A 12,146-nucleotide genomic window follows, 5' to 3' on the forward strand; every position below is an offset into this window, starting at 1 on the left:
AAAAAATCGTGCCACAAATTAATATGTGGTTTTAGCATCCAATCCAAATGACAAACAAGTATACAAAGACACATACATAAATATATATTATTAGTTAATTGAATAAAGCAGCGTTCAAGCAACTTTCAGATATGATTAATTAGACTACTGTGTATCAATTTGCCGGCAATTCCAGGGAGTTATTATGGCAACTCAAACTTCACATTCACATTGCAAATGAATTCTATAAATTCCCAAAGGATTCAACGCTCTTCACACCACAAAATATACAATAAAAACTATACAGTCAGTGCTTGCATTAACAATGGCCATGACTCCCACTTGGAAGCTTGCTTTTGCCACTCTCTTTGTGATGCAGTTGTGGGCTATTAATTATCAAGCCACAGCGCGCACGGTGCCTCATTCGTCATCAATGGTTGAGAGACATGAGAAATGGATGACACAAAATGGACGTGTATATAAGGATAACACAGAGAAGGCGAAAATGTTCAAAATATTTGTAGTAACCGAGAACTCATTTTAAGATAATAATATGTTAAACATGATTAAGGGTTGGTAATTAATCAATTTTGGAGTGTTATTGGACTTCGGAAGAGAATTTGGGCTTTTGACTTTGGGCCGGATCGGAAGCTCCGTACTCAGATCGGAAGCTTCGATCCTAGTCACTTCGGAAGCTCAGCGGAAGCTCCGATCTTGGAACGGACGTTCCGATCTCCGGCTGCCAGCTTTACCCGATGACTCAGCCACGAGTTTTGACAAGTGTTGATCGGAGGCGAGATCGGAAGCTCCGATCGTCGGATCGGACGTTCCGATCCCGGCGTGTCATGCATGCAAGGCGTGAGCTGGATCGGAAGCTCCGATCCCGAGATCGGTGGTTCCGATCCTGGCCGGGAATTTTGCCTATAAATAGGGCTTCCTAGATTCAATTCTAAATACGAATTTCGAGTTTCCTTCTTCAGTTATATAGTGTGAGATATACATTTGAGGGCCCTATCGGTTATAATAGAGGTTCTGGAATAACCAAGTTGTGGTTATAGTCATCCAGGACTAGCGTCTCCAAAGGGCTATCTACGGATGAAGGTATGGTCCGGAATCTATTTAAGTTTTGGAAGTACTTATTAGCTTAGTTAAGGCTTATAGAATTTATGTAGTGATACGGTGAACTTTTGAATATAGGCTTGGAACCTAGGATCCTACTATACTTGAACTAGTCTAGAGGTACGTACACATTGACTGAGATTGCCAGCGAGTATACATGTTTATATATTGCATTTATTTGGAATTATTATATGGCATGATATATGATTTACCGCTTTTTATATTCATATGTCATGTGCATATACACGTTGAGCCTATACCTTGTTATACCTGACTATAGAGCCGCTCAGCTCTATACTCGATAGTCTGTCACTGAGAGTACCGCGACGGCGGGGGCATTTATGTCTGTCTACTCTGGTGTACTAGACGAGTGTGGTTGCACCCAAAGATTGATCCGTGCGATGGCAGCACTCATGTGGCACCGGTACTGAGCATGACTTTTCAGATGACCCTTTACCAGTCATCATGTTGCATACATTATATACATATGTTTACTCATGTATATGTACTGGGCGTTAGTGCTCACATCCTAGTTGTTATCTTGGACACCCTATTCCATGGGGCAGGTCGCAGGATGGACAGAGCTGGTGGTTCAAGGCAGGATTAGGGAGCAGGCCTTGAGGAGTTAGTTATACAGCAGGATTCGATATAGCTGTATAATGTTTACTTTTAAGTATTTCGATATGGTTGTATCACTATTGATGAATAAGCTTGACACTTTTATACTAAGCTGATATGTAATTTATGGTTATGTTTCCGCACATTTTACTCTGTTAAGTTATTTTGGTTATTAAGTTTAATGCATGATATTAGTTGCCAGTTAGTAGGTGATACCATGCAGGGTCACTACATTTTTGGTATCAGAGCATGCTTAGATTTTGGGATTAGTACTTGGGATTTAGAATTAGTTTTGAGTAATTCTTGCGCATTTGGGATTTTAATGTGCAATTCTTTTCAGGATATGGCTGACGAGAGTCATGGTAGTGTTGGCCAGGGAGGTGGTCATCATCATCGTCATCACCGCCATCATGATGATCAACATCGTCATCATAAGGGTAGACGTCGCTACTCTATTAATAAATTCATGCAAGTAGGACCGAAACCTTTGGTGGGAGGCGAGAATCCTGAACAAGCAAGAAGTTGGATGTCTAAACTCGAGAGTACTTTTCGTGCTTTCGATTGTACTGAGGATCAGAAATTGGAAGTTCTAGAATTTGTTCTAGAGGATCGAGCACGTTTTTGGTGGGATGCCAAAGCTGCTCAGGCACGTACTGAAAGAGGACAGGTGACTTGGGGAGATTTCTGTCAGCAGTTCCAGAATATGTATTTTCCTCCAGCTGTTCGCCAAGCACGATCGATGGAGTTGCTTACTCTGAGGCAAGGATCAATGGCTATTGATCAATATCAGCAACGATTTCTTGATTTGCTACCTTTCAGTCCTCATATTAATGAGAGTGATGCATCGAAGTATGATCTTTTTCTACAAGGCCTGAACCAAGATATCTACTCACAGGTTGTCGTCTGTGATGACCCGGTATCTTCTGAGACTTTGGTGAACCGTTGCCGCCTTGTGGAGATCAGCAACAGGCATGCACAGTTGTTGATGTCAGCACAACTTAGTGGATCATTTGAGCCTAGAGCTCAATCTGTTGTGCAATCTGGACCTACGTCTTCTTCTACTCCTACTACTTCATCTGGATCTCGTGGTTCACGAGGTATGTTCCGTTTTGGAAAGAAGAAGAAGAAGGAGGAGTTTTGTAGTCACTGTGGAGGGAAGCATCCTGCAGCTTCATGTCGGAGAGCTACTGGTGCTTGTTATATTTGCGGTCAGCAGGGACATCTGCGGAGAGATTGTCCTCAGTGCATGGGTTCTGCTAGTGGATCGGGATCACATGTTGGATCTCAGGCTTCTACTTTTCCACGACAGCAGCCAGCACCACAGAGTTCTTCTGGTTACCGTCCCCAGTCTCAAGGGCAGGTATTTGTTCTGTCTTAAGAACAGGCTACTGAGAGAAGAGATCGCATGTTGGCAGGTACCTTTCTGTTATGTGGTATTCCTGCACTTGTTTTAATTGATACTGGAGCATCGCATTCCTTTATTTCTAGTCGCTTTGTTAAGAGACATAGATTACCTTATGTATCATTAGATATGGATTTAGTTGTATCTATCCGCTGGAGCAGGAGATAGTAACTAAGCGTCTAGTGATGAGTTGCCTTATAGAGTTTGAGGGTAATATGTTATCGGCTAATTTGATGATATTAGCGATGACAGATTTTGACTGTATTTTGGGAATAGATATAATGACTTTGTATCACGCTACTGTGGATTGTTATCAGCGTCTGGTACAGTTTCATCCTGCTGAGGGTGATAGCTGGTATTTTTATGGTGAGGGTGCGCGACCTCCGATGCCACTTGTTTCGGCTCTAAAGGCATGTCATGTCTTGGAGTCAGGTGGGGAGGGCTACCTTATCTATGCAGTTGATATGTCCATGAGTAGTACGGGTATTCATCAGTTACCGATAGTCAGTGAGTTTCCTGATGTATTCCCTGATGAGATTCCTGGTTTTCCTCCGGTGCGAGAGGTTGAATTTGGTATTGATCTAGTACCAGGAACTACGCCTATATCCCGAGCACCTTATCGTCTGGCACCGTCAGAGGTAAGGGAATTGAAACAGCAGTTACAGGATCTGCTTGATAAGGGATATATTCGTCCGAGTGTTTCTCCGTGGGGAGCACCTATTTTGTTTTTCAAGAAGAAAGATGGATCGATGCGATTGTGTATTGATTACAGGTAGTTGAATCGTGTCACCATCAAGAATAAGTATCCTTTGCCGCGGATTGATGATCTGTTCGATCAACTACAGGGTACTTCTGTTTACTCCAAGATAGATCTGAGATCTGGATACCACCAGATGCGGGTACGAGACTCAGATATATCTACGACTGCTTTCAGGACCAGATACGGGCATTATGAATTTTTGGTTATGCCATTCGGTTTGACGAATGCACCGGCAGTCTTTATGAATCTGATGAATCAGGTATTTCGAGAATATCTGGATAGATTTGTCATCGTCTTCATTGATGATATTCTTGTCTATTCTCATGACAAGGATGAGCATGCACAGCATTTGAGAATTGTTTTACAGACGTTACGAGATAAGCAGTTGTATGCGAAATTGGCAAGTGTGAATTCTGGCTTGATCGGGTAGTGTTTCTCGGTCATGTGATTTCTAATAAAGGGATATCTGTTGATCCTAGTAAGATAGAGGCAGTGCTGAATTGGTCTCGTCCGACGACGGTTGCTGAGATTTGTAGTTTCTTGGGTCTAGCTGGATATTACCGTCGGTTCATCGAGAATTTTGCACAGTTGGCCAGGCCTTTGACACAGCTTACACGGAAATATGTTGCCTTCATATGGTCCTCGGATTGTGAAGAGTCATTTCACGAGCTGCATGGACGTCTTACTACTGCACCTGTGCTAGCTCTACCTTCTGGATCAGGAGGTTTTGTTGTCTATACTGATGCCTCTGGTAAGGGGTTATGATGTGTTCTGACACAGCATGGACATGTTATTGCCTATGCTTCTTGACAGTTGAAGACGCATGAGAGTAATTATCCAGTACATGATCTCGAGTTAGCCGCCATTGTATTTGCACTCAAGATTTGGAGGCATTATCTTTATGGCGAGAAATTTGAGATATTCACGGATCACAAGAGTTTGAAGTATTTATTCACTCAGGCGGAGTTGAATATGCGACAAAGACGCTGGATGAATCTTCTGAAGGATTATGATTGTGAAATCAAATATCATCCAGGTTCTGCTAATCTTACTGCTGATGCCTTGAGTCGGCAGGTGAGACTTTCTGCACTTCAGACTAGTGAAATATTTCATATGATTCAAGAGTGCTGTTCATTGAGTTTTAAGCTCAAGCACAAGAAAGGGAGAAATGGGATTCGATTGTATACTATTTTGTCTGAGCCAGCATTGTATTCTCGGATCAGAGATGCTCAGATATCTGATGTTAAGACTCAGCGTTTGGCACGTTTAGCCAATGGAGTTAATACATCTTGATTTCATTTTCAGGCAGATGGTTTATTGTGCTTATCTAATCGAGTGGTTGTACCTAATGTTGCGGAGCTCAGGAACGATATTCTATCTCAAGCTCACAGGAGTCGACTATCAGTTCATCCTGGAAGCATGAAAATGTATAAGGACTTGCGAACTAGATTCTGGTGGAAAGGGATGAAGAGGAGTGTGTATCAATTTGTTTTGAGATGTTTGGTTTGTCAACAGGTCAAGGCTGAACATCGACGACCAGGTGGATTATTGCAGAATCTTGAGATTCCCGAATGGAAGTGGGAGCACGTAACTATGGATTTTGTTACCCACTTACCTATGACTTCACGTCAGTGTGATGCTATCTGGGTCGTTGTTGACCATTTGACGAAATCAGCACAGTTTATTCCTTATAACCGGGAGTATTCTTATGATCGCATGGCACGTTTATACATTCAGGAGATAGTGCGATTGCATGAGATTCCAGTGAGCATAGTCAGTGATAGAGACCAGCGATTTACCTCACGTTTTTGGGGTAGTTTTCAGGAGGCGTTGGGTACCACTTTGAGTTTGAGCACTGCATATCATCCGGAGACTGACGGGCAGTCAAAGCGGACGATTCGTACATTGAAGGATATGCTACGTTCTTCTGTCATGGATTTTGTCTTATCTTGGCAGGATCAGTTAACTTTGATCGAATTTGACTACAATAATAGTTATCATCGTAGTATTGATATGGAACCTTTTGAGGCATTGTACGGTCGACGGTGTCGTACTCCGTTATTCTGGGATGAAGTCGGGGAATGACAAGTCGAGGGTCCTGAATTGGTGCAGCAGATTGTAGACAAGGTAGATTTGATCAAGCATAGGATCAAAGTTGCTCAAGATAGACAAGCCAGTTATGCTAATATTCGTCGCAGGCCACTTCAGTTTGAGCCTGGTGAATATGTGTTTCTACGAGTATCACCTTTTAGGAAGGTGATGAGATTCGGCGTAAAAGGCAAGTTGTCTCCTCGTTTTATTGGACCTTTCCAGATACTAAAAAAGATCGAAGATGTTGCATATCGTTTGGTTTTACCGCCAAATCTTTCCAGTATACATAATATTTTTCATGCGTCGTTACTTCGACAGTATATAGCTGATGAATCTCATGTGATTCAGTTTACTGATATTTAGCTAGAGCCAGATCTGTCTTTTGTTGAACGACCAATCCGTATCTTAGACAGAAAGGAGAAAGTTCTTCGGAACAAGACTATACCACTTGTGATGGTACAGTGGCAGCGCCGAGGCATTGAAGAAGCAACTTGGGAAACTGAGAGTCATATGCAAGCAGAATATCCTGAGTTGTTTGCTTTGTATTTTTGATTACCATGTAGTTGTACTTACAGTTGTTGTAATAAAACGTGGTTTGATATTTCATATTGTTATCTTGATTTGTCTTTAGATGTTATTTCGCGGACGAAATATCTAAAGGTGGGGAAAGAATGTAGTAACCCATAACTCATTTTAAGATAATAATATGTTAAACATGATTAAGGGTTGGTAATTAATCAATTTCGGAGTGTTATTGGATTTCGAAAGAGAATTTGGTCTTTTGACTTTGGGCCGGATCGGAAGCCTTGAACTCAGATCGGAAGCTCCGATCCTAGTCACTTCGGAAGCTCAGCGGAAGCACCGAGATCTGAAGCTTCGATCTTGGAACGGACGTTCCGATCTCCGGCTACCAGCTTTACCCGATGACTCAGCCACGAGTTTTGACAAGTGTTGATTGGAGGCGAGATCGGAAGCTCCGATCGTCGGATCGGACGTTCCGATCCCGGCGTGTCATGCATGCAAGGCCTGAGCTGGATCGGAAGCTCCGATCCCGAGATCGGTGGTTCCGATCCCGGCCGGGAATTTTGCCTATAAATAGGGCTTCCTAGATTCATTTCTAAATATGAATTCCGAGTTTCCTTCTTCAGTTATATAGTGTGAGATATACACTTGAGGGCCCTATCGGTTATAATAGAGGTTCTGTAATAACCAAGTTGTGGTTATAGTCATCCAGGACTAGCGTCTCCAAAGGGCTATCTACGGACGAAGGTATGGTCCGGGAATCTATTTATGTTTTGGGAGTACTTATTAGCTTAGTTAAGGCTTATAGAATTTATGTAGTGATACGGTGAACTTTTGAATATAGGCTTGGAACCTAGGATCCTACTATACTTGAACTAGCCTAGAGGTACGTACACATTGACTGAGATTGCCTGCGAGTATACATGTTTATATGTTGCATTTATTTGGCATTATTATATGGCATGATATATGATTTATCGCTTTCTATATTCATATGTCATGTGCATATACACGTTGAGCCTATACCTTGTTATACCTGACTATAGAGCCGCTCAGCTCTATATTCGATAGTCTGTCACTGAGAGTACCGCGACGGCGGGGGCATTTATGTCTGTCTACTCTGGTGTACTAGACGAGTGTGGTTGCACCCAGAGGTTGATCCGTGCGGTGGCAGCACATATGTGGCGCCGGTACTGAGCATGACTTTTCAGATGACCCTTTACCAGTCATCATGTTGCATGCATTATATACATATGTTTACTCATGTCTATGCACTGGGCGTTAGCGCTCACGTCCTAATTGTTATCTTGGACACTATTCCATGGGGCAGGTCGCAGGATGGACGGAGCTGGTGGTTCAAGGCAGGATTAGGGAGCAGACCTTGAGGAGTTAGTTATACAGCAGGATTCGATATAGCTGTATAATGTTTACTTTTAAGTATTTTGATATGGTTGTATCACTACTGATGAATAAGCTTGACACTTTTATAATAAGCTTATATGTAATTTATGGTTATGTTTCCGCACATTTTACTATGTTAAGTTATTTTGCTGTATTAAGTTTAATACATGTTATTAGTTGTCAGTTAGTAGGTGATACCATGCAGGGTCACTACAATATTCAAGGAAAACGTGGAGTACATCGAGTCTTTCAATGAAGCCGGACTTCGATCTTACAAACTTGGCATCAACAAGTTTGCTGATTTGACGAACGAGGAGTTTCGGGCAGCCCAAAATGGATACAAAAGGGGATCCCATCCAGTATCACCAAAAGCTTCATCTTTCAAATATTCCAATATGTCTGCAATTCCGTCAAGTGTGGATTGGAGAAAGAAAGGGGCTGTTACAGACATCAAGGATCAAGGCCAATGTGGTTAGTGCATAAAAAACAATAAGCTGCAATAGCCAAAATTGGCTGGTCTCGACTTTCATTTTCCTTTATCAATATTATGTTTTAAATTCTCTCAAATTAAGAAACAAAATTTTAATTCATTAACAATGCAGGATGCTGCTGGGCCTTCTCTGCTGTGGCAGCCACAGAAGGAATCCACCAGCTCACCACAAGGAAACTAGTCTCATTATCCGAGCAAGAGCTTGTCGATTGCGACACAAGTGAAGACCAGGGGTGCAATGGTGGTCTCATGGACTATGCCTTCCAATACATAATAGGAAATAAGGGACTGACCACTGAATCTAATTATCCCTACCAAGGAGTCGATGGCACCTGCAGCACACAAAAAGAATCCTCCCATATCGCAAAGATCACAGGATACGAGGATGTTCCAACCAATAGCGAGTCATCGTTGCTAAAAGACGTGGAAAACCAACCTGTATCCGTGGCCATTGATGCTGGTGGATCACACTTTCATTTCTCTAGTGGAGTATTTACAGGAGAATGTGGAAACCGATCTAGACCACGGTGTCACCGCAGTCGGTTACGGGAAAACTAGCGACGGTACAAAGTATTGGTTGGTGAAGAATTCTTGGGGAAGTAGCTGGGGTGAGTGTGGATATATTAGAATGCAAAGAGGCATTTCTGCTGCAGAGGGTCTTTGTGGCATTGCAATGGAAGCTTCTTATCCCACTTCTTAAAAAATAAAACATTGTAAATTTGATTTTTTCCTGAAAAACTCACAACTTGTTTGTAATTATATACGTTGATAATATGTAATATAAGACATTAAAGTACTGTTAATTCAGCTCATTGAACTCTTCATTTATATATATGTGTGTGTTTTGACTTAATTGACTTAATTAACAAATGTGTACCAGTAGCATTACGTTAAAGCAAAATGGTACCACACAATTTTGAAGGATAACCAACACTAGCAATTGACTCCCCAAACACGTTGTGTGCAATATGAATATATCTATAATCCCAAATTAGTTGTGTTATTTTGAAAATTAATTATGACATGAGATTTAGATATTTTAATAAACGGTAGCAAAATGTCCAATATATATATTTTAAATAAGCCTACAACATTACGGCTACAAATTTGCAAAGAAAATTAGCGAAGCATGCATTGCTAAATCTGAAATAGTTGTTTATTCAGTAGCCATCTATATAAGTCAAAACCATTTCTTAATATAATCAAATTTATTTCAAATTAACTATTTACCAGTACTCTAGTGTCATTCTTTTCAGGTTTTCTTCAAGCGTATGAAAATCTGGAGTTTTCTCAAAAAACCGTCGCAATAATAAATTTTTTTAATAATTTACTAAGTTTGCAACGATTTATGGTTTTTTATAAACTGTAGCAAAGCCTTCGTTTTTTAGTGTTTTGCAATGGTTTTTATAAATCGTAGCAATTATTGCGACTGTTTTTTGCCGCAATATTGCGATGGTTTTTGAAAACAGACAAAGTTTTTTGCTATGCTTTTCGAAAGCGTCGCAAGATTACGTTAGCAACGATTTTTGCGATGGAAAATAAATTTTAATTAAATTAATGTTCATTAACAAAATATTAATATAAAATAAATTTTAAAATATTATTTTATTTTATTCAAACCCGTGAATTGTATATAATCTAATTTAAAACGAAATAATTCGAAATGTTTTATCAATTGTCTTTTAAATATAACAACATATATTAAAAATTAGTCACATTGCCTTAATTTTGTAATTTAATTTTCCCCAAAACTTCTTTTGTAATATTTTAGTTTAAATCAATTATATGTTAACAAATATGTATTTATGATCTCATGGAATATATCTCAAATGTAACTTTTTGAAATATCTTTTAAATCATCAACATATGTACCATGATAAAATATTTTAAAAAAAAATACTGTAATTTTTTCAAAATTTCTCGAATGATGGATTGTTTCAAATATATTTTTTTATAGTCATAAAAATATATTCATTTCTCTAATTACAAAGAGTTGGTGTTGATCTATTAAATTCTTTTGTATTGTCGTGTATCTTCGCTTAGTTAATTTTTATATCGAGTAATTAAATTAATTTTACATTTTTACATACATCTATTTTAATTTTAATCAATAAATTTTCAACTATCTTCTATTAATTTTTACTTCAAAATTGAAGTGCGCAGTCTTTATCTGAACAGTAAATTTCACGAACTTTTTGTGTTTGAGAAAACTGCATTTTTTGATCATATAACTATGTCATTTTGAAAATTTTTTTTCAAATTTCAGTTTTAGCACTGCAACTTTTATTTTTGGCAATTTTAGTCTTCATTGATAGTGCTAATGTAACACTGTGAGACCTCTGCCCCACATGAAAAAATGAAAGCTTTAAAATGAGTTTAAAATGAGCTACAATAAACTTTTATAGCAACTTGAGTTAATAATTTTCGTAAAGCGAGTACGAATACAGAGTAGTTGCTATAGTGGCCTATTGTGCAATCGCGCAGACGCGAGCCTGGGACCGAGACATGACAAAATGGTATCAAATACGGTCACCGGCAGGAACCTCGGAAAATAAGTGCTATGCGGGACAAAGTGCTATGTACGTGGAAGCCACCTCTTAAACCTGCGGGACAAAGTGCTAAATGACAGGAGCCACCTCTTGAGCCTGTAGGAGTCATCTCTAGATTTCTGATGTTGTGGATCGAAGGTCAGGTCGCAATAAGAACGTTGCGTTCTGAAAGATAGGTGATTGTGAAACCTCTGTTTCATGTGGAAAAAATGAAAGCTTTAAAATGAATTTAAAATGAGCTAAAATTAACTTCTATAGCAACTTAGGTTAATCATTTTCGTAAAGCGATGACGAATACAAAGTAGTTGTGTTGGTATTGGTCAAATTTTTTGTTTTTATATAAATTTCTTTATTGTTTTCCCCTGAATGCACTGTTTTTAAAACCGGACCGGACCGGCCGGTTCGACCTGGAACCGGTCTCTGGTCCAGTCCTGAACACCCCCAAAAATAGTTTTAACGGTTCAACCGCTCAGAACCGGTCTAGAATCGGTCAAAATCGGCCAAGAACGGGCCAAGAACCGGTCCCAAGAACCGGCCAAAAAACCAGTCGAACCGGTTTTTCGAATTTTTTTTATTTTTTTTAAAAATTAGTTTTTTAAATTTTTAAATATTAATTTAATATTTTATTATATACATATACATGATTATTTGGAATTTTTAATTCGTTAAAAATATTATATTAGTATTATTAGAGTTTTTTTTAATTAATTTATTTTTAAAAATATATATATATATACCTATAATTAATATTTTGAATATATTTATATATATTTTTATTTTTTAAACTATGATAAATATATTCTTGTCTATTTATATACATATTTTAGGTTTTTAAAAATTTAAAAGATAATATTAATTATATTATATTATATAAACGATTTTCCGGTCCGACCATCCGGTTAAAACGGTAGGACCGGTTGGACCGTTTTTTGAAGGTAGACCGGTTCGATCATCGATCCAGTTATCAAAACATTGACTGAATGGACAAATGTATTTTCTGATTTTTAAATTATACATGTTCAATATATATGTTTTTTTAAACTATACATATATTTTGTGTGTGTATATATTCTTAATTAGTTATTGAATTATGTAAATTTATATGCATTTTTTGTCATGTATTTACTATTTTACAGCTTAAATCTAAACGGTAACTTTTTACTGACTTTAAAAATATTAGTTTGTGTATCTAAGTACTATAACGTGTCACAATAA

The 12,146-nt window shown here is 38.7% G+C and overlaps 1 pseudogene; it reads left to right on the forward strand.

Annotated features, from left to right (window-relative positions):
• The first annotated feature begins 304 nt into the window (after window positions 1-304).
• Window positions 305-9,082, forward strand: LOC140884203 (senescence-specific cysteine protease SAG39-like; annotated as a pseudogene).
• The last annotated feature ends 3,064 nt before the right edge of the window (window positions 9,083-12,146 follow it).

Source organism: Henckelia pumila, chromosome 2, assembly GCF_033568475.1.
Source record: "Henckelia pumila isolate YLH828 chromosome 2, ASM3356847v2, whole genome shotgun sequence".
NCBI classification, from domain to species: domain Eukaryota; kingdom Viridiplantae; phylum Streptophyta; class Magnoliopsida; order Lamiales; family Gesneriaceae; genus Henckelia; species Henckelia pumila.